Source organism: Podarcis liolepis, assembly GCF_965112155.1.
Source record: "Podarcis liolepis genome assembly, chromosome: 12".
Lineage (NCBI taxonomy): Eukaryota > Metazoa > Chordata > Lepidosauria > Squamata > Lacertidae > Podarcis > Podarcis liolepis.
Window position 1 is genome coordinate 60,199,451 of NC_139563.1, and position 20,970 is coordinate 60,220,420.

At 42.0% G+C, this 20,970-nt stretch overlaps 2 long non-coding RNA genes across 2 annotated transcripts in view; both read left to right on the forward strand.

Moving 5' to 3' along the window:
• LOC310690215 overlaps positions 1 to 20,970 on the forward strand; it is a 425,716-nt gene that overhangs the window by 204,885 nt on the left and 199,861 nt on the right. The window lies entirely within an intron of this gene.
• On the forward strand, positions 19,189 to 20,888 carry LOC310690206. The gene is made up of 2 exons (XR_014517977.1): positions 19,189 to 20,398; positions 20,435 to 20,888. It is a non-coding gene; the product is annotated as an uncharacterized lncRNA (long non-coding RNA).

The following is a 20,970-nucleotide window of genomic DNA, read 5'->3' on the forward strand; positions in this document are numbered from 1 at the left end:
ATATATTCTGAACAAAAGGCTAAGCTAATTGTAAATAATGTGGAATTCAAAATAGAAAAAGGGACACGACAGAGGTGCCCAATCTCCCCATTGCTTTTTATATCTGTCCTAGAGGTTTTGCTGAACATGATCAGAAGGAACCAGCTGATTAAAGGGGTACAGGTCAGAGTTAAACAGTACAAACTTAGAGCATTTGCAGATGACTTGGTACTTACATTACAGGACCCAGACACTAGTACTAAAAGAGTCTTAGAATTAATTCAAGAGTTTGGTCAAGTCGCAGGATTCAAACTGAACAAATTAAAGACTAAGGTATTAGAGAAAAACTTAACAGCTACTGAAAGGGAGAGGTTTCAGAATGAAACAGGTTTAACTGTGGTTAAGAAAGTGAAATACTTGGGGATTAACATGACAGCTAAAAATGTGAACTTATTTAAAGACAATTGTGAGAAATGCTGGACGGAAGTAAAAAAGGATCTAGAAACATGGTCAAATTCGAAGCTTTCACTGTTAGGCCGTATTGCTGTGATCAAAATGAATGTATTGCCTAGAATGTTGTTTTTGTTCCAAACATTGCAAATTGTGGACAAGATGGATTGTTTCAAGAAGTGGCAGAAAGATATTTCGAAATTTGTCTGGCAGGGCAAGAAACCCAGAATAAAATTTAAGATTTTAACTGATGCAAAAGAAAGAGGGGGATTTGCCCTGCCAGACTTTAAACTTTACTATGAATTAGCAGCTTTCTGCTGGTTGAAAGATTGGCTGCTTCTTGAGAACACAGACATTTTGGATTTAGAAGGTTTTAACAACATTTTTGGGTGGCATGCATATTTATGGTATGACAAGGTTAAAGTGCACAAAGCTTTTAAAAATCATATTGTCAGGAAAGCATTATATAACGTCTGGATTAGATATAAAGACCTGTTGGAAAATAAAAACCCAAGGTGGTTGTCGCCAATGGAAGCTAAGGCTGTGAAAAAACTCAATATGGAGGCCAAATGGCCGAAATACTGGGAAATTTTGGAACAAGAGGGGGATAAATTGAAACTGCAGAGTTTTGAGAAATTAAAAGACAAAGTGCGAGATTGGCTCCATTATTACCAAATAATGGGGGTTTTTAAGTTGGACAGGAAAATTGGCTTCCAGGTGGAAAAATCAAAATTAGAAACAGAACTGATAGAACCCAATACTAAGAATTTGTCAATAATGTATAACTTGCTGTTGAAATGGAATACACAAGATGAAACAGTGAAATAAGCTATGATAAAGTGGGCACAAGATATTGGTCATAACATTATGTTTGCTGACTTGGAACAGTTGTGGAACACCGGTATGAAATTTACGGCATGTACTGCCTTAAAGGAAAATATTATGAAAATGATTTATAGGTGGTACATGACCCCAGTCAAGCTTGCAAAAATTTACCACTTGCCTGATAATAAATGTTGGAAATGTAAAGAAACTGAAGGTACTTTTTTTCAACTTTGGTGGACATGCCCAAAGATTAAGGCTTTCTGGAAAATGATATATAATGAAATGAAAAAGGTATTTAAATATACCTTCCTTAAGAAACCAGAGGCCTTTCTCCTGGGCATTGTCGGCCAAGTGGTGCCAAAGAAAGACAGAACATTCTTTGTGTATGCTACAACAGCAGCAAGAATACTCATCGCAAAGTATTGGAAGACACAAGATCTACCCACCTTGGAAGAATGGCAGATGAAGGTGATTGACTATATGGGACTAGCAGAAATGACTGGCAGAATCCGGGACCAGGGGAAAGAGACGGCGGAAGAAGATTGGAAGAAATTTAAGAACTATCTTAAGAAACATTGTAAAATTAATGAGTGTTAGAATGATGTGGTCTTAGAAATTAAATGGAGTACAGCTGTAAAGATTAAGTTAAAAGAAAAGAAAGGTTGACAATTGGATAAAATTAAGGGTGAGGATTTGCTGAACTAAATATTTGAAATGGAAATGCAGAAAGGGGAGGTATGAGGAGGTCGGTGAAGTAAGGTTTAAGAAGATATGGTTTTGAAATTGCACCTGTTCTTTTTTTTCTTTGTTTGTGTTTATGTGTATTGTTTTGTTTGATATAATTTGCAAAATCTTAATAAATATTTATTAAAAAAAACACAAAAACGAGATCAGGCTTTTTTTTTTAATAAATATTTATTAAGATTTTACAAATTATATCAAACAAAACAATAAGAGGAAAACATTATGAAAATGATTTACAGGTGGTACATGACCCCAGTCAAGCTAGCAAAAATCTACCATTTGCCTGACAATAAGTGTTGGAAATGTAAAGAAACTGAAGGTACTTTTTATCACCTTTGGTGGACATGCCCGAAGATTAAGGCTTTCTGGGAAATGATATATAATGAAATGAAAAAGATACTTAAATGTACTTTTCCTAAAAAACCAGAGGCCTTTCTCTTGGGCATTGTCGGCCAATTGGTGTTAAAGAAGGACAGAACTTTCTTTATGTATGCTACAACAGCAGCAAGAATACTTATTGCAAAGTATTGGAAGACACAAGATTTACCCACCCTGGAAGAATGGCAGATGAAAGTGATGGACTATATGACATTAGCTGAGATGACTGGCAGAATCCGCGATCAGGGAAAGGAGACGGCGGAAGAAGAATGGAAGAAATTCAAGATCTACCTTAAGGACTATTATAAACTTGATGAATGTTAGAATGTCGAGGTTTGAGTAAGAAAGGGATACAGCGATATAAGACTAGGTTGAAGAAAGGACTAAGAGGACAGAGGACTGACAGATATATTCAGAGTTGCTAAAACTTTTGGACATTGGGATGCAGAAAGGGGAGGTATGGGGAAGTCTGAGAAACACGGTTTATGAAAAAAAGGTTATGAAATTATACGTGTTTGTATGTCTTTTTATATGTTTGTATTGTCTGAAAAAATTTTGTAAAATCAATAAAAAATTTATAAAAACAAAAACAAAAACGAGATCAGGTTAGTCTGACATGACTTATTTTTCAGAAATCCATGCTGACTATTGGTGATCACAGCATTCCTTTCTAGGTGCTCACAGACTGTTTGCTTAATGATCTGCTCCAGAATCTTCCCTGGTCAGACTGACTGGGCGGTAATTATTTGGGTCCTCTCTTTCCCCCCTTTTGAAAATAGGGACAACATTTGCCCTCCTCCAGTCTGCCGGGACTTCGCCTGTTCTCCAGGAATTCTCAAAGATGACTGCCAGTGGTTCTGAGATCACATCTGCCAGTTCTTTTAATACTCTTGGATGCAGTTCATCTGCCCCTGGAGACTTGAATACATCTAAACTAGCCAAGTATTCTTGTACTATCTCCTTAGTTATTCTGGGCTGTGTTTCCTCTGCTGAATCATTTGCTCCAAATTCTTCAGGTCGGGCATTGTTTTCTTTATCGGAGAAGACCGAGGCAAAGAAGGCATTGAGGAGTTCAGCCCTTTCTGTGTCCCCTGTTTGCATTTCACCATCTTCTCCTCTGAGTGACCCCACTGTTTCTTTGTTCTTCCTTTTGCTACGAACATACCCATAAAAGCCTTTTTTGTTGCTTTTAACCTCTCTAGCAAGCCTGAGTTCATTCTGTGCTTTAGCTTTTCTGACTTTGTGTCTACATGTGCTGGCTATTTGTTTGAATTCCTCTTTGGTGGTTTCCCCCCTTTTCCATTTTTTGTACACATCCTTTTTTTAATGTTAACTCAGTTAAAAGTTCTTTAGATAGCCATCCTGGCTTCTTTAGGCACCTTCCATGTTTCCGTCTCATTGGTATTGCCTGACGTTGTGCTTTTACTATCTCCCTCTTAACAAACTCCCAGCCATCATGAACTCCCTTTCCTTTTAGTATTACTGTCCATGGGAACTCACCCAGCACTTCCCTAAGTTTTATGAAGTCGGCTTTCTTAAAGTCAAGAAATTGAGTCCTAGTATGCTTGGCTGCTCCTTTCCGCTGTATAGTAAACTTCAGAAGAGCATGATCACTCGCGCCTAATGATCCTTCCACTTCTACTCCACTAACCAGGTCATCAACATTGGTTAGGACCAGATCTAAAATGGCTGTTCCTCTTGTTGTTTCTCCCACTTTCTGGACAATGAAGTTGTCTGCAAGGCCAGTGAGGAATCTGTTTGACCTTATGCTCTTGGCTGAGTTTGACATCCAACAAATATCCGGGTAATTGAAGTCCCCCATTACTACTATCTGCCTTCCTTTTGCATGCTTGGCCATCTGTCCCAGGAAGGCATCATCTATGTCCTCCGTTTGGCTTGGGGATCTATAGAAAACTCCCACAATGAGGTCTCTGTTATTCTTCTCTCCCTTAATTTTGACCCAAATGCTCTCACTTTGGCTTTGAGGTTCTAAATCTTGGATCTCTTCACAGGTATACACATCCCTGACATATAACGCCACTCCTCCTCCTTTCTTGTCTGGTCTGATTCTCTGAAATAGATTGTATCCCTCCATTATTACATTCCAATTGTGGGACTTATCCCACCAGGTTTCAGTGATGCCTATTATGTCATATTTAGTTTGCTGTACCAAGAGCTCAAGCTCATCTTGTTTATTTCCCATGCTTTGCGCATTAGTGTACAGACATTGAAGTCCATTAATCATTCCCCCGTGTCTCTTATTTAAGGATTTTTTCCTCCCACCACTAGGTCTGCGTGCTGTTTGCTGTATGACATTTGGATGATCATCTTCATCAATTGATAGACTCCTACCTTCAGGAGCACTGTCTCCCTCCCCCACATTAGTCAGTTTAAAGCCCTCCTGATGAGGTTTCTGAGATTTTTGGCAAAAACATTCCTCCCAACCGTTGTGAGGTGCAGCCCATCACTTGCCAGAAGTCCATCTTCAAGAAACTGCAGTCCGTGATCTAAGAATCCAAACCGTTCCTGTTTACACCATTTGCGAAGCCAGCTGTTCACTTCCACTATTTTCCCCTCTCTCCCTGGGCCACGTCATTCAACTGGGAGGACAGATCAGATGACAATTTGTGCATTTAATTGCTTCAATTTCCTGCCCAGAGCCTCGTAGTCTCTTTTGATCTTCTGGAGGCTATTGCTTGCAGTGTCATTGGTTCCCACATGAACCAAGAGGAAGGGTATTTGTCAGTGGGTTTTATGATTCCTTGCAGTCATTCAGTTACATCTTGGATCTTAGCCCCGGGGAGACAGCACACCTCCCGAGACATCTTGTCAGGCCCACAGATAACTGCTTCTGTTCCCCTCAGTAGGGAATCCCCTATCACCAGTACATGCCTCCTCTTAGGTTTGGTTGGGGTTCTTCCGTGAGCTGTCCATTCCAAGGTCGCCTGCACATTCCCTGAGGACTGACTTTGCTGCTCGTTTTCATATACCTGATTGACTGTAATGAGGGAGAGATCCTCAAATGGAGTCTGTTCTTCGTCTTCCATGCTAGGGAGAGGACTTCAAAGCGATTGTGTATTTCTAAACAATCAGAGCGAACCCTGGCCCTCCTACTTCTCTGAATCACATTTCTCCATATATCTGGCACCTGTGTTGGTGAACTAGCCTCCTTCTCAGGGGTGTCCCCTGTCTCCTCCTTTGAGACACTGTTCTCTGTTGCTTCCAAGAAGAGCTCCAGCTCTCTAATTCTTTGGAGCATAGCTACACGTTCCTCCAGTTGCTGGACTTTGTCTTCTAAGAGGGCAATCAACATACAATTGCTGCAGGTTAAGCTTCCTGCAACCTTTGGCAAGATGGCAAACATTGCGCAGGAACCGCAGGCGACTGCAGCTGTTCCCTCACCCTCCATCTTGAGAATGTGTCGTTGGGGGTGGCTACAGTGGTCCTCCATCTTAAAAAGCGTGAAGACAGGACAAATAACCCCCCCAAAAAAACCTAGGTCTCCCCCAACAAACGTTTGAGACTAGCTCCCCTAAATCTAAAAGATGGATCAAACTGCGCGCGCCACCAGGCGCGCGTCCCACAGCTATTCACCTGACTCAACAGAAACCCTGCCCCCTCTGACCTTTGCACAGGGAGAGCAGCTAATCAGCCACAAAGAAACATACACACACAAGAAAACTCTTTTGCTCCTTCTTCAGCTGCTGCTCTGCAAGCTCTCAACTAAGGGACTAGATGACCCTTAGTGTCCCTTCCAACTCTACAATTCTTTGATGCTATGATTCTATGTATACCTCTCCTTGGTGATTTCCCCTTTCTTCCATTTCTTATACATGCCCTTCTTAAATCTAAGCTTATCTATAAGCTCCTTATGAAGCCACACTGGTTTCTTTAGATGCCTCCCCCTTTTCCTTCTTATTGTCTTCAAACTTCAGCCGCTCCTTTTTCTGCCTCTACTTTCCCCATTGTCTGCTGTTGGCAAGTTCATGGCAAGAGGCCTGCCAGTTCATTCAAGCTGTCTGTCATTTACGAAGGATCTGAATGAACATGGCTGTGACCCAGCTCTTTAAACCTGCCTCTGAAGATTACTTGCTACTTAGAGATCACTTTAGTGCCATTTCAAATGTTCCATTTCAAACTGAAAACAAAAAGTCAACACATACACGGAACAATATATGTTTGGAAAGAAAGAACAAGCAAAAGAAAGCAGATCTTACCAGCTGATTGCTGCCCCTTATGGTAACTTACTCAGGTTGTGCTGTGAACTGCTACGGTTCCTAAAAGATCATTTAGCAAATGCTTAATGAGAATGATTTGATTGCAGGAATCATCATTAATTTTGCATCCCTTGAAGAGGGAAGATGACTTTGTGTAAGAAATTGAAGGGGCGGGAAGAACCTGCTTTGTGAACAATCACTGATGAAAATATCAACTGATAATCATATCTTTCATAGAGAAAGGTTTCCATTTCAAACCACAAGTCTGCTTGTAAATGTAGCAGAATATTATATACCTGAAACTTATCTCTAATCCCCAAGAAGAATGTAATAATTTAGCACTCTATAATGAGCGGCTTTAGATGCAGCTCTTCCTGAAAAATTCAACTGGACAGGAAGGCACCATTGCCCTTTGCCAAAAGAAAATAAGCTGCAGGGGAAAGCCTCTTTTTGATAAGCTTCTCCTACACTGCAGAATTATTATTATTTTTTAAATATTCCACAATAAACAAAACTCTGCCCAAGCCTCCTTTTGATGGCTTATTTTGAAATCAGTGAGCCAATGGAGAAGGCTTTGAATGAATTATTATTATTTTTTAAATATTCCACAATAAACAAAACTCTGCCCAAGCCTCCTTTTGATGGCTTATTTTGAAATCAGTGAGCCAATGGAGAAGGCTTTGAATGCAAGCATGAAGTCTGAACAAAAATCTATTTATTCTGACTAAATTATATTTCTCCCATTTCAGTCAAGGTTCCTGGTTCACTCAACAGTAATTGCTATAGTCAACTACTGAATGAGTAAGAGCCACAGACTAAGAGCCACAAAAGGTGTCCTATATCATGTTCTTTCTTTCTTACTCCTCACTTTCAAGGTGATTTTATTATCTCTCCTAAGCAAAATCAGGTGCGATTACACACCATGGAATGCCCTAGAAAATAACTCTTTTGCACAATGTATTATGCTTCCTCATACAGTGGTGCCTCGCAAGACGAAAAGAATTCATTCCGCGAGTCTTTTCGTCTTGCGATGTTTTTTGCCTTGCGAAGCACGGTCCGTCGCAACTGCGCCTCTTCAAGCGGCTTTTTTAAAAAAGCGCAAGACGTTTTCGTCTTACGAAGCAAGCCCATAGGGAAATTCATCTAGCGGAGAAACGCAAAAACGGAAAACCCTTTCGTCTAGCGAGTTTTTCGTCTTGCGAGGCATTCGTCTTGCGGGGCACCACTATACTGACTACACAGGATCGTGGACAGGATTTCTGCCCCTTTAATAATTTGACAGAAGAGGGGGGGAAATCATGCAAGATACTGAAAACTTGTTTGTACTTCAAGAGCCCCAAGCCACCCCCAGGAAAATAAAGACACAAGGACACAGAATTTAGGTTAATGTTAATGGGCAAAATTAAGGCCACAACTTAAGGCTCCGTCTCCCTGTTCTGGCTTTGGGCTTAGCCTTGCAGCCTGCATTCGCTCTATAGGACACACACACACATTTCCCCTTAATTTTTGGAGGGGGAAAAGTGTGTCCTATAGAGTGAAAAATACGGTAGTTACTCATGTGATGTGAGTGATGTAGCATATGGTAATGGAATTCATGTAAGATCCTACCATCTGCTTCCAAAAGCAAGACAAACGAGAGGCAGAAATCCCTTTTTACAGAGCTAAGTAACAACTGCCTCCTTGTGCATTACATTACTCGTGTGTAGACAAAAAGCACAAGTTTGGACTCATTTATAATAACAAATTAATTGGATCTCAAATGTAAAAAACCTTTAAGAAATCACTTGTTATTTCCAGCTGGGGGGGGGATCCCTATTAAATTATTGATTACAGTCCATTCATTAAAAATTTAAATGGACTTTAGTTGGATATTTGCTGTTAGACATGGATCCAGAAAGCTTGGAAGCTGTCAAACAGCCAGAAAGCAGGGTGGGGTGCAGAGGTGTAGGAACATTTGTAAAGAAAAAGAAATAGAGACTGAGAAAGTGTCTTAGCTCAATGCCTGCTTTCTTATTACAAACATTTCCATGGTTCCTAGACTTTCAATTGCCTTTTAAGAAGAAAAGGTGAACCCAGTTGCAGAAGCAAAGTGGCAGCTGGGAAAAAGTTAAGCAGCTGAAGTGTAGGTGGGTTCCCACGAGGCAAGACACAGCTATAACAGCAAGAACCTTTATTGAACTACATAACTGGGAAACGGGCAAAGCAACTGCTTATATACATTCCTGAAAGCCTGGGCCACTCCCACCTCCAACGTGATTGGCAGTCTGAACTTCCAAGCTGCAAATCATGACTCAGAGTTCAAGGGCCAATGGCAGAGGCCCAAATTCTGAAATATTCTGTGATTGGACATCATGTATTGAATCAGAACACAGGAGCTCTGAATCCTTAGTCCAGACTCAAGCTCAGGCAAACACAAACCACTGAATACATAACACCCCTCCCCCTTTAGGCATGAACCCTTATCCCCGTCAACACACAGTCATCCAAATGGTGAGGGCGGTGCCAAATGGTGAGGGCGGTGCCTCACCCGCTGGGAGCGGTGGAGCTCACTCCTTTGGGTCGTTGGGGATCGTGATGGAGTTGGAGTTGGAGCTGGTGTCGTGGGTGTCATGGTGTTGTTGCCTCCATGCTATCTGGCGGTGCAGTGTTGGGGTCCCGTTCTTCAGTCCTACTCTGGGCCACAGGGTTCTCCTTGGGTGCATCAGTCTGTGAGCCAAGCTGATAGTTCACCTCGTGGTAGTAGTGACTGGAGCTGGGGCATCAGCCAGGCAGCACCACATTTGGTCCACATGCCGGCGGTGGATCCGACCATCCGCCATGGCAAAAATGTTGTTATCGAAACTTGGGGGGGGGGTGATGTTTATATAACAAAATTCATTTAAAAGGAAATTGAAAGGGAAAAGTAAAAGGAAATTTTAAATGAAATTGCGAGAAAAGGAGGAACAATTGTCAAAGAAAGCAAATAAAGATCCAGTCAAACAGACAATTAGAACATTACTAACTCAATACTCTATGATAGTTAATGAGGAAATTAGCTGGAAAATAAAAAGAATGAAACAAAAGTACTTTGAGCATGCCAATAAATCAGGAAAACTGCTAAAGGAATTCCATAAATAAAAACAATATAAATGGAAAGATAACAGACAAGATGAGGGAAATAAGAGCAGCATTTGTAAAATATTTCTCAGATCTGTATAGGAAACAAAAGGGGGGGGGGATTTTAAATAGAAGAATATATTAAAAGTAGTAATTTACCAAAAATAAAAGAGGAACAATTGACAATTCTAAAAACTCAAATAACAGTTCAAGAACTGTTAGAGGCAATAAAGTGGACTAAAAATGGCAAGTCTCCTGACCCAGATGGTTTAATGGCAAAGTATTATAAAAAATTAAGTGAACAATTGGTAAACCCATTGAAAAATGTTATGAATGAGATCTTAAATACAGGTGAAACTCCAGAAACATGGAAAGAGGCTTTGTTGTTGTTGTTTAGTCGTTTAGTCGTGTCCGACTCTTCATGACCCCATGGACCAAAGCACGCCAGGCACTCCTGTCTTCCACTGCCTCCCGCAGTTTGGTCAAACTCATGCTGGTATCTTCGAGAACACTATCCAACCATCTTGTCCTCTGTCGTCCCCTTCTCCTTGCGCCCTCCATCTTTCCCAACACCAGGGTCTTTTCCAGGCAGTCTTCTCCTCTCATGAGGTGGCCAAAGTATTGGAGTCTCAGCTTCACGATCTGTCCTTCCAGTGAGCACTCAGGGCTGATTTCCTTAAGAATGGATAGGTTTGATCTTCTTGCAGTCCATGGGACTCTCAAGAGTCTCCTCCAGCACCATGATTCAAAAGCATCAATTCTTTGGCGATCAAGCCTTCTTTATGGTCCAGCTCTCACTTCCATACATCACTACAGGGAAAACCATAGCTTTAACTATACGGACCTTTGTTGGCAAGGTGATGTCTCTGCTTTTTAAGATGCTGTCTAGGTTTGTCATCGCTTTTCTCCCAAGAAGCAGGCGTCTTTCAACTTTGTGACTGCTGTCACCATCTCCAGTGACCATGGAGCCCAAGAAAGTAAAATCTCTCACTGCCTTCATTTCTCTCCCTTCTATTTGCCAGGAGGTGATGGGACCAGTGGCCATGATCTTCGTTTTTTTGATAGAATCATAGAATCATAGAGTTGGAAGAGATCACAAGGGCCATCGAGTCCAACCCCCTGCCAAGCAGGAAACACCATCAGAGCACTCCTGACAAATGTTGAGCTTCAGACCATATTTTGCGCTCTCCTCTTTCACCCTCCTTAAAAGGTTCTTTAATTCCTCCTACTTTCTGCCATCAAGGTTGTGTCATCTGCATATCTGAGGTTGTTGATATTTCTTCCAGCAATCTTAATTCTGGCTAATGATTCATTCAGCCCAGCCTTTCGCATGATAAATTCTGCATATAAGTTAAATAAGCAGGGAGACAATATACAGCCTTGTCGTACTCCTTTCCCAATTTTGAACCAATCAGTTGTTCCATATCCCATTTTAACTGTAGCTTCTTGTCCCACATAGAGATTTCTCAGGAGACAGATGAGGTGATCAGGCACTCCCATTTGTTTAAGAACTTGCCATAGTTTGCTGTGGTTGACACAGTCAAAGGCTTTTGCATAGTCAATGAAGCAGAAGTAGATGTCTTTCTGGAACTCTCTAGCTTTCTCCATAATCCAGCGCATGTTTGCAATTTGGTCTCTGGTTCCTCTGCCTCTTCGAAATTCAGTTTGCACTTCTGGGAGTTCTTGGTCCACATACTGCTTGAGCCTACCTTGTAGAATTTTAAGCATAACCTTTTACCATATGTGGTAGGAATGTAGAGAAATTAAAAAAAATTGGGAAATGTTGAAGAAAATGTTTAAATTAACATTTGTAAAAAAAGCCAGAAGCATTTTTGTTAGGGATTGTAGTGAAAGACCTGCCAAGGAAAATAAAGAATTTATTTATGCATGCTACAACGGCGACAAGAGTCTTAATAGTGCAAGGATGGAAGAATGAGGAAATCCCAACAAAAGAACAGTGGCAAGAGAAATTGATGGATTATGCAGAATTTTTAAAAATTAATTTAATGATTTTATATGACAAAAAACACAACCATACCACCACAAAATACAACCGAGAAATAAAAATTGCATACATCAATATTTTGTTTGTTATTTGTTATTTACCGTCTTGTTTCCCCCCAAACATCCCCCCCACACACAAAGAATAATAATAATGAAAATAAATATTTTCCCCCTTTTATCTTACAAAATCTTTTCTTCAATTTTGACTTCTTGTCAAGTCCCTTCGCATATGTTTTATCTTACAATTGAATGTACACAAAACAATAAACCTTTCTATATAAATTTTCCAATACATTCAGAAAACATAATAAATCCTTAATTGTTATCCACCTCCTTTTACTTCCTTTGTCACTCGAATGCTAGCATGGAGTCAAAACTATCATTGTATTTTTGAACATATCTTTTATAACCATCCCATTTTTCCGCAATTTTTTGCAGAATTGGCGAAATTGACATACAAACTGCAAGACAAAGACAACTGTGACTTCAAAGAAGAATGGGAACTTTTACAACTACTTAAAAAAACAACAAAATGAATTGACTCCTTGGCAGGTTTCCAATAAACATACACAAATTTATTGCTTGTTAACATAACAGACAGATAATTTAAGGATCTTGACAATTTTACAATATGCAGAGAATGATATGTATGGAAAAATCAGAGAGAGGAGCTGAGGAAGAGTGGGTTTTGGGGGGAGGGGAGGGGGGAAATGGGGGGAAATAATGAAGATGATATGTTTTGATAATTTGTTATGCTGAAATTCCTAATAATTTTTTTTTTACTTTTTTGGGGGGGATGGGTGTCAGATCACTCAAAATAGAAGAGTGAAAAAGAAAACTCTAGCATCAGTTTAGACATTTAGTTCAGGGGTGTTCAAACTTTTTTCAAATAGGGCCAGATTTGATGAAGTGAACATGCCTGAGGGCCGACCATTTTGCCTGACATTCTTTGCACCATTAAAATTAAATGCAAATTAACCATTTTATGCAAAGTTTATTTCAAATGGCATACTTTTCATTTTGTCACATGGATGACAAATCTAAACAGGCGTTGTTGTTGTTTTTATAAGATATTTATTAAAGTTTAAACATTACAGAGGGAAAAAAAGAAAAGAGAAACAAAAGAGAAATACAAGCAATAAACAATTACAAAACCTCAGAAACAAAAATAAATACAATAATACAAAACATCAACAATACAAAAAAAGCAAAAAACAAAAAACAAAAACATTTTAAAAACCCCAAAAAGAACAAACATAAATAAAAAGAACCCCGTATTTTCATATCCTTATCTTTCATTTGCTTATTACCTCGACTTCCTCACACCTCCTTTTTTGTATTCATAGAATCATAGAATCATAGAGTTGGAAGAGACCACAAGGGCCATCGAGTCCAACCCCCTGCCAAGCAGGAAACACCATCAGAGCACTCCTGACATATGGTTGCCAAGCCTCTGCTTAAAGACCTCCAAAGTAGGAGACTCCACCACACTCCTTGGCAGCAAATTCCACTGTCGAACAGCTCTTACTGTCAGGAAGTTCTTCCTAATGTTTAGGTGGAATCTTCTTTCTTGTAGTTTGGATCCATTGCTCCGTGTCCGCTTCTCTGGAGCAGCAGAAAACAACCTTTCTCCCTCTTCTATATGACATCCTTTTATATATTTGAACATGGCTATCATATCACCCCTTAACCTCCTCTTCTCCAGGCTAAACATGCCCAGCTCTCTTAATCGTTCCTCATAAGGCATCGTTTCCAGGCCTTTGACCATTTTGGTTGCCCTCCTCTGGACACGTTCCAGTTTGTCAGTGTCCTTCTTGAATTGTATTCTAGTTCAATTAATTATTCCAGCAAGTTCTTTCCCTCTTTCTCAAATTTAGTTCCATAATTTATCTTAACACATTTTAGCCTTATATTTACCCCTTTACCCAATGTCAATCTATTCATACTTAATTCTTTATAGTATTTGTACTAAAGTCATGTAGCTTCTTTCCAGCATCCTTCTAACATGCATTAATTTTAGAATATTTCTGTAAATATACTTTAAATTTTTTCCAATCTTCTTCCACCGACTCTTCTCCCTGGTCTCGGATTCTGCCAGTCATTTCCGCCAATTCCATGTAATCCATCAGCTTCATCTGCCATTCTTCCCTGGTACGTAGGTCTTGTGTCTTCCAATGCTTAGCGATGAGTATTCTTGCTGCTGTTGTGGCGTACATGAAAAGAACTCTGTCTTTTTTTGGCACCAATTGGCCCACCATGCCCAGGAGAAAGGCCTCTGGTTTCTTTATAAAGGTATATTTAAATACCTTTTTCATTTCATTATAGATCATCTCCCAGAACGCCTTAATCTTTGGGCATGTCCACCAAAGGTGAAAGAATGTCCCTTCAATTTCATTACATTTCCAACATTTATTATCGGGCAAATGATAAATTTTTGCAAGCTTAACTGGTGTAATAATAATAATAATAATAATAATAATAATAATAATAATAATTTATTTGTACCCCACCCTTCTGGCTGGGTTTCCCCAGCCATTCTGGGCGGCTTCCAACAAAGATGAAAAATACACTAAAATGTCACATATTAAAAACTTCCCTGAACAGGGCTGCCTTCAGATGTCTTCTGAATGTCATGTAGTTGTTTATCGCTTTGACATCTGATGGGAGGGCGTTCCACAGGGCGGGCGCCACTACCAAGAAGGCCCTCTGCCTGGTTCCCTGTAACTTGGCCTCTCGCAGTGAGGGAACCGCCAGAAGGCCCTCGGAGCTGGACCTCAGTGTCCGGGCAGAACAATGGGGGTGGAGACGCTCCTTCAAATATACTGGACCGAGGCCGTTTAGGGCTTTAAAGGTCAGCACCAACACTTTGAATTGTGCTCGGAAACATACTGGGAGCCAATGTAGGTCTTTCAGGACCGGTGTTATATGGTCTTGGCGGCCGCTCCCAGTCACCAGTCTAGCTGCCACATTCTGGATTAGTTGTAGTTTCCAGGTCACCTTCAAACGTAGCCCCACGTTGAGCGCATTGCAATAGTCCAAGCGGGAGATAACCAGAGCATGCACCACTCTGGCAAGACAGTCTCCAGGCAGATAGGGTCTCAGCCTACGTACCAGATGGAGCTGGTAAACAGCTGCCCTGGATACAGATTTGACCTGTGCCTCCATGGACAGCTGTGAGTCCAAAATGACTCCCAGGCTGTGCACCTGGTCCTTCAGGGGCACAGTTACCCCATTCAGGACCAGGGAATCCTCCACACCTGCCCGCCTCCTGTCCCCCAAAAACAGTACTTCTGTCTTGTCAGGATTCAACCTCAATCTGTTAGCCGCCATCCATCCTCCAACCGCCTCCAGACACTCACACAGGACCTTCACCGCCTTCACTGGTTCTGATTTAAAAGAGAGGTAGAGCTGGGTATCATCCGCATACTGATGAACACCCAGCCCAAACCTCCTGATGATCTCTCCCAGTGGCTGCATGTAAATGTTGAAAAGCATGGGGGAGAGGACAGAACCCTGAGGCACCCCACAAGTGAGAGCCCAAGGGTCTGAACACTCATCCCCCACCACCACTTTCTGAACACGGCCCAGGAGGAAGGAGCGGAACCACTGTATGACAGTGCCCCCAGCTCCCAGCCCCTCAAGACGGTCCAGAAGGATGTTATGGTCGATGGTATCAAACGCCGCTGAGAGATCCAGCAGAACTAGGAAACAGCTCTCACCTTTGTCCCTAGCCCGCCGGAGATCATCAACCAGTGCGACCAAGGCAGTTTCAGTCCCATGATGAGCCCTGAATCCCCACTGGAAGGGATCCAAATGGTCCGCTTCTTTCAGGCGTGCCTGGAGTTGTTCAGCAACCATTCGCTCAATCACCTTGCCCAAGAATGGAAGATTTGAGACTGGGCGATAATTGGCCATCGTGGCCGCATCTAAAGATGGTTTTTTAAGAAGCGGTTTAATAACTGCCTCTTTCAGCGGGTCTGGGAAGGCTCCCTCACGGAGAGAAGCATTCACCACCCCACGAAGCCCATCGCCCAGTCCTTCCCGGCTAGCTTTTATAAGCCAGGATGGGCAAGGATCCAGGAGACAGGTGGTTGGCTTCACTCGTCCAAGCAGCCTGTCCACATTCTCGGAGGTAACAGATTGGAATTGATTATGTACCCCCTGTAAATCATTTTCATTAAATTCTCTTTTAAGGCATTGCATGCTGTAAATTTCATACCGGTGGTCCATAACTGTTCCCAGTCAGCCATCATAATATTATGTCCAACATCCTGTGCCCATTTAATCATAGCACATTTCACCATTTCATCCTGAGTGTTCCATTTCAACAGCAAGTTATACATTCTTTTTTAAAAAAAATATTTTATTAAGGATTTTCTTGTTTTACAGAAGTGTAGTGCCTCGTTTTTGGTTTGTTTTTTTCATGTAACATTTTTACAAATCCATTTCATTTGTTGAGGCATTAGGGGGAGAAGAAAAAAGAAAGAGAGAAGAAAAGGGGGGGTGGAGAGAGGGAAGATGGATGGGGGTGAGGTCGGGTGGCGATGTTTCTATTATGTTTAATGTGTGTAGAGTTTGGTGTCAGCGTTGTTTGTGTTGTTCACTTGTGTTCCTTTGGTGGTGAGAGAGGTTGAGGTTGGCCTAGGGTGTGATTGTTTGCTTGTGATTGGCTGTGGTGATCTTTGTTTTCGTGTGTGAGTGAGGTGGGTGGGTGTTTTGGATCAGGTTAGCCATATTGATTTGTATGCTGTTGGTGGATTATTGTCAATGTCCTGTTGGGCTGTGTGTGTAATAAAGGGGAGCCATACCGGGGTGAAGGTGTCTTCTTCTGTTTGTCCCCGTGTCAGTTTCAGTTTATTAGTTAATTTTTCTAGTAGGGCTGTTTCCCATACTATTTGGTACCATTGGTCCATGCTTACTCCTGACAGGTCTCTCCAGTGTCTGGTTATGGTGTTTCTGGCTGCTGAGAGCAGGTGGGTTATGAGTTCTTTGTGGTGTAAATGGGCATTGTTGTCTTGGAAGATGTTTAGTAGGGCCAATTCTGGGGTGATGTCTATTACTTGCTTAGTTATTGTACATATTTCTTGTATGGCTGTCGTCCAGAATAGTTGGATTTTGGGACACTCCCACCACATGTGGAGGTATGTGCCTGTGGAGGTGCACCCTCTCCAGCATTTTGGTGAGGTTCCTGGGTGTATTAGCGCTAGTTTCCTTGGTGTTAGGTACCACCTGTAGGTGAGTTTCAGTGTGAGTTCTTTTCTTTTCGTTGATATGGATTTAAAGGGGGGTTTAGACCACATTCTGGTCCATTGAGTGGGGTTAATCTCATAGCCTATGTCATTCTCCCATTGTTTTTTGATTGCGTCTAGGGGATTTGCGGGATTTTGGAGTATTATTTTGTATATTGCGGATACCGTCCCTTTACTGTTTCCCTTTGTTGTTAGGAGGAGGTTTTCGAAGGTTGTCAGGGGCCTAGTTGCTGCTGATTTTACTGTTGGGTTGTTTAAGAGGGCATGTAGTTGGTGTTGTGTTAACCAGGGCATTTGGGTGTCTTCTAGTTTGTCTTGTATTTCTTGTGTTGACAGGGGTTTGTTATTTTTATAAAAGTCTATTAGGCGATATAAGCCTTTGGCTCGCCAGGTTTTTATCTGGAGGTTTTGTGCTGCATGGTGGATTAATGGGTGGTACGCCAGGGGGATTAGTGGGGATGGGGTTGGGGATAGTTTGCCTATTTGTGTTTTCCATGCTTTGAGCATGGTCGGTGTGTACCTGTTAAGTGTTGTGGGAATTTTCTTTAGTTTGTTTGGGAGGAGTGGGTATGTTGTGGTGCAGGTGTTTTCAATTGTGTCCCTCTCTAGGTGTACCCATTGTTTTGTCTCATCTTCTAGTATATATGGGATTATATGGCGTATTTGGTTGGCAATGTAATATGCTTCTATGTTGGGGATTCCCCATCCTCCTTCTGAGGTGGGGAGGTGCAGGTATTTGGGGCTTATTCTTGGTTTTTTATGTGAGAAGATGAAAGAGTGTAGTTTTCTCTGCCAACTGTGAAGTTGGGTTGAGGGGATCCAGATTGGGAGGGTTTGGAATAGGTAGGTTAGTTTTGGGAGTGTGATCATTTTGATCATGGCTATTTTGTCTGAGAGAGTGAAATTCATGTTATTCCATGTCTTTAGGTCTTTGTTAATTTGTTGCCACAGGGGCTTGTAGTTGTGGAGGTACAATTTATTGAGGTTTCTGGTTATTTGTACCCCTAGGTATCTGAACTTGGTGTGGCAAAGTTTTATTTTGGTGACCTTCATGAGTTCTTTTTGGGTGTGAGGAGGGGTGTTGAAGCACATAGCTTCTGACTTTGTAAAATTTACCTGTAGGCCCGACACCACTGCAAATGTGTTGAGTTCTCTGATTAGGGAGGTTGCTGTGCTTATGGGGTCTGGTGTTGTGACCATTAGGTCATCTGCAAAGAGCCCTAATTTATAGGTTCTGCCTTTTATTTCCACTCCCTTGATGTCTGTGGCTGCTCGGATGCGGATTGCTAGGGGTTCCAGAGCCAGGATAAATAGGAAGGGAGACAGTGGGCATCCTTGTTTCGTGCCTCTTTGGATAGCTATAGTATTAGAATCCATATTGTTAGTTCTGCATTTTGCTGAGGCTTGGGAGTATATCTGTTTGAGGATTTGTAGGAAGTTGGGGCCAAATTTCATGTTAGTTAGTACTGCTAATATGTATTTCCACTCTATGCAATCAAAGGCTTTGAGGATGTCTAGGGACATAATTGTCAATGGGAGTTTGGTTGCCTTGCTGTGTTCGATCAGGTTCAGTAGTTTCCTGATGGGGTCTGTTATATTGCGGCCAGGGACAAAGCCAGTCTGGTCTGGGGCTATTAACTTGTGTAGAAAGATTTTTAGGCGGTTGGCCAAGATTGATGTGAATATCTTGTAGTCTTGGTTTATTAATGAGATTGGGCGGTATGATTCGACTTTGAGGCTGTCTTTTAGTGGTTTTGGGATGGAGACTATTTTGGAGTGGGTCCAGGTTTTGGGGATGGGGCCTCCTCTTATGATGTCGTTGAATAGGCGGGTCATGTAGGGCATCAAGGGTTCTTTGAATTTCCTATAGAATTCTGCTGTGAAGCCGTCTGGGCCTGGGGCTTTATGTGGTTTCAGTTTTTTGAGGACCGCATCTATTTCCTCTGGGGTGATAGGGCTGTCCATGAATTCGTGTTCCTCATTAGTTAGGGTAGGCATGGTCAGTCCTGCTAGAAATTTTCTGATTTCCTTCTCTGGTGGGTTATGGGAGGTGTATAGGTTGGAGTAAAATTCTGCAAATTCTGAGATTATTTCTTTGGGAGAGAATGTTATTCTTGTTTTGAGTGCTTTTTTCCTACATCTATTTGCTAGTAATCTGGAGTTTTTCCCTCCATATTCGTAGAAGCGTTGTTTAGAGTATAGAATGTTGATCATTGTTTTGTTAATTTCTAGGGAGTCTAGTTTTTCCTCCGGTTTAGGGTATCCTGAGACAGGTCCTGTAAGGCCAGAATGGGGGTTTCTCCATATCGAAGGTTGCTTGAGTTTCTGAGTTGGTGCCATATCTCTTCCTTCTTTTTGTAGCGTGTGAAGCATACAATGATGTCTCTTGGGGGGGCGCTGGGTTTTGGCATAGGTTTTAGGGCTCTGTGAGCCCTCTCCAAGTCATCTGCCTCAAGTTTCAGGCTTGGGATTGTGTTTTTCAGCCAGCGTATAATTAGGTCTGCTGGGCTTTTCTCCTCTGTTTTTTCAGGAAAGTTGCGGAAGCGGATGTTACAACGTCTGTTGCGGTCTTCGAGGTCCGCTTGCTTAATTTTCATCTCTCTGTGTTCTGCTTCCATTTGGTTTACCAGTTCGTCCAGTTTCTTGTTCACACGTGCGTTCTCCTCCCGGTATTGCTCTATTATTCTTTCTTGTGTTTGGTTTTTGTTCTCTAGAGCTTCCACTTTGGAGGTTAGATTGTTGATTAGTACCTGCATGGGAGCCATTGTGGCCTTCAGTGTTTCTTCTAATCGTGCTTCTAATCTTGCTTCCATTTCCCTCAGATCTCGTTTTGTTATTGGGTGGTCATCATCTTGAAGGGGAGTTACCATCTTAGCATTGTTTGCCATCTCCCTGGTTGGTGTCATCTCAGTCTCCCTGATAGTTTTGGTTTGAGGTTGGCTTGGCGTCCACTTGGGGTAGGGCGTGTGGTGGTTAGGAGTTGTGGCAGTGGTGATTCCTGGGTATTGTTGCGTTGCTGAGCTGATCAGGCTTTGTTGGCTGGTAGCTGTACAGAGCGTTTGGATTAGGTGGTCATTTGTGTCACTTCTAGCCTGTGTTTTAAGAACTTCTCTTGGGTTTTCTTAGTTGCCTCAGCGATGCCGCCGAGGCTTGGGGGGGCAGGTAGGCAGAGATGGGTAGACTAACGGACAGACAGTTCATATAAAGGGAGGGGGGTTAGCAGGTAGAGATGCAAGAGATTAGAGGGGTGGGGCCAGGGGAAATATTTGGTTAGGAGGGGGTTGTATATACCCAAAAGGGGTACTGGGGTCCAGTTAAGGTGGAAATTGGGGTTGGGAGTGCGCTTAGAAACAGAGACAGACAAATAGGCTATATGTAAAGGGTGGAAGGAGAAAAGGGAAGAAGAAGAAGAAAGAAAGAAGAAGGGGGAGGCGGGGGGGGAGAGGGGAGATTGGAGTAAAAGAGAAGAGAGAGAGAGAGACAAAAAGAGAGTTGAAAGAGTGGGGAGAGATAGTACAGTAATATCAGCGGTATTAGATTGCAGCAGTAGTTTTAGCTATAGTATGAGGGGGGCAAGTTATGATAGGGTGATATGAATGTGTGTATGTGTTTCCTTTAGGGGAAGGGGGGATGGAGAGAGGGAGGAGGGAGAGAAAAGGAGAGGAGGAGGGGGAAGGGTGGGGAAAGGAAGGAGAAGAAAAGAGAGGGGGAGAGGGGAGGAGGGAGGGAGGGTGAGCTGCTGCAATGGTATGGGGGAAAGTCTTATTTTAAAAGAGGGGGTGGGGGAAGGGCTCCCCTCTCAAAAACAAACTGACGAACAGGCTAAAAAGGGGGGGTTGATTTTAAAAAATAAAAGGGATAGAAAACAAAATTGGGGATGGAAAATGAAAGGTGGGATAAAGGGAAAGAATGAGGAGGGGTGAAGAGAGAGAGGGGAGAGAAAAATGGGAGAGAAAAATAAGAGGGGGGGAGTTGAGGGGGAGAGTATCAATAACAATAGCAGTGATATGGAGGAAATTTTTGTTTTA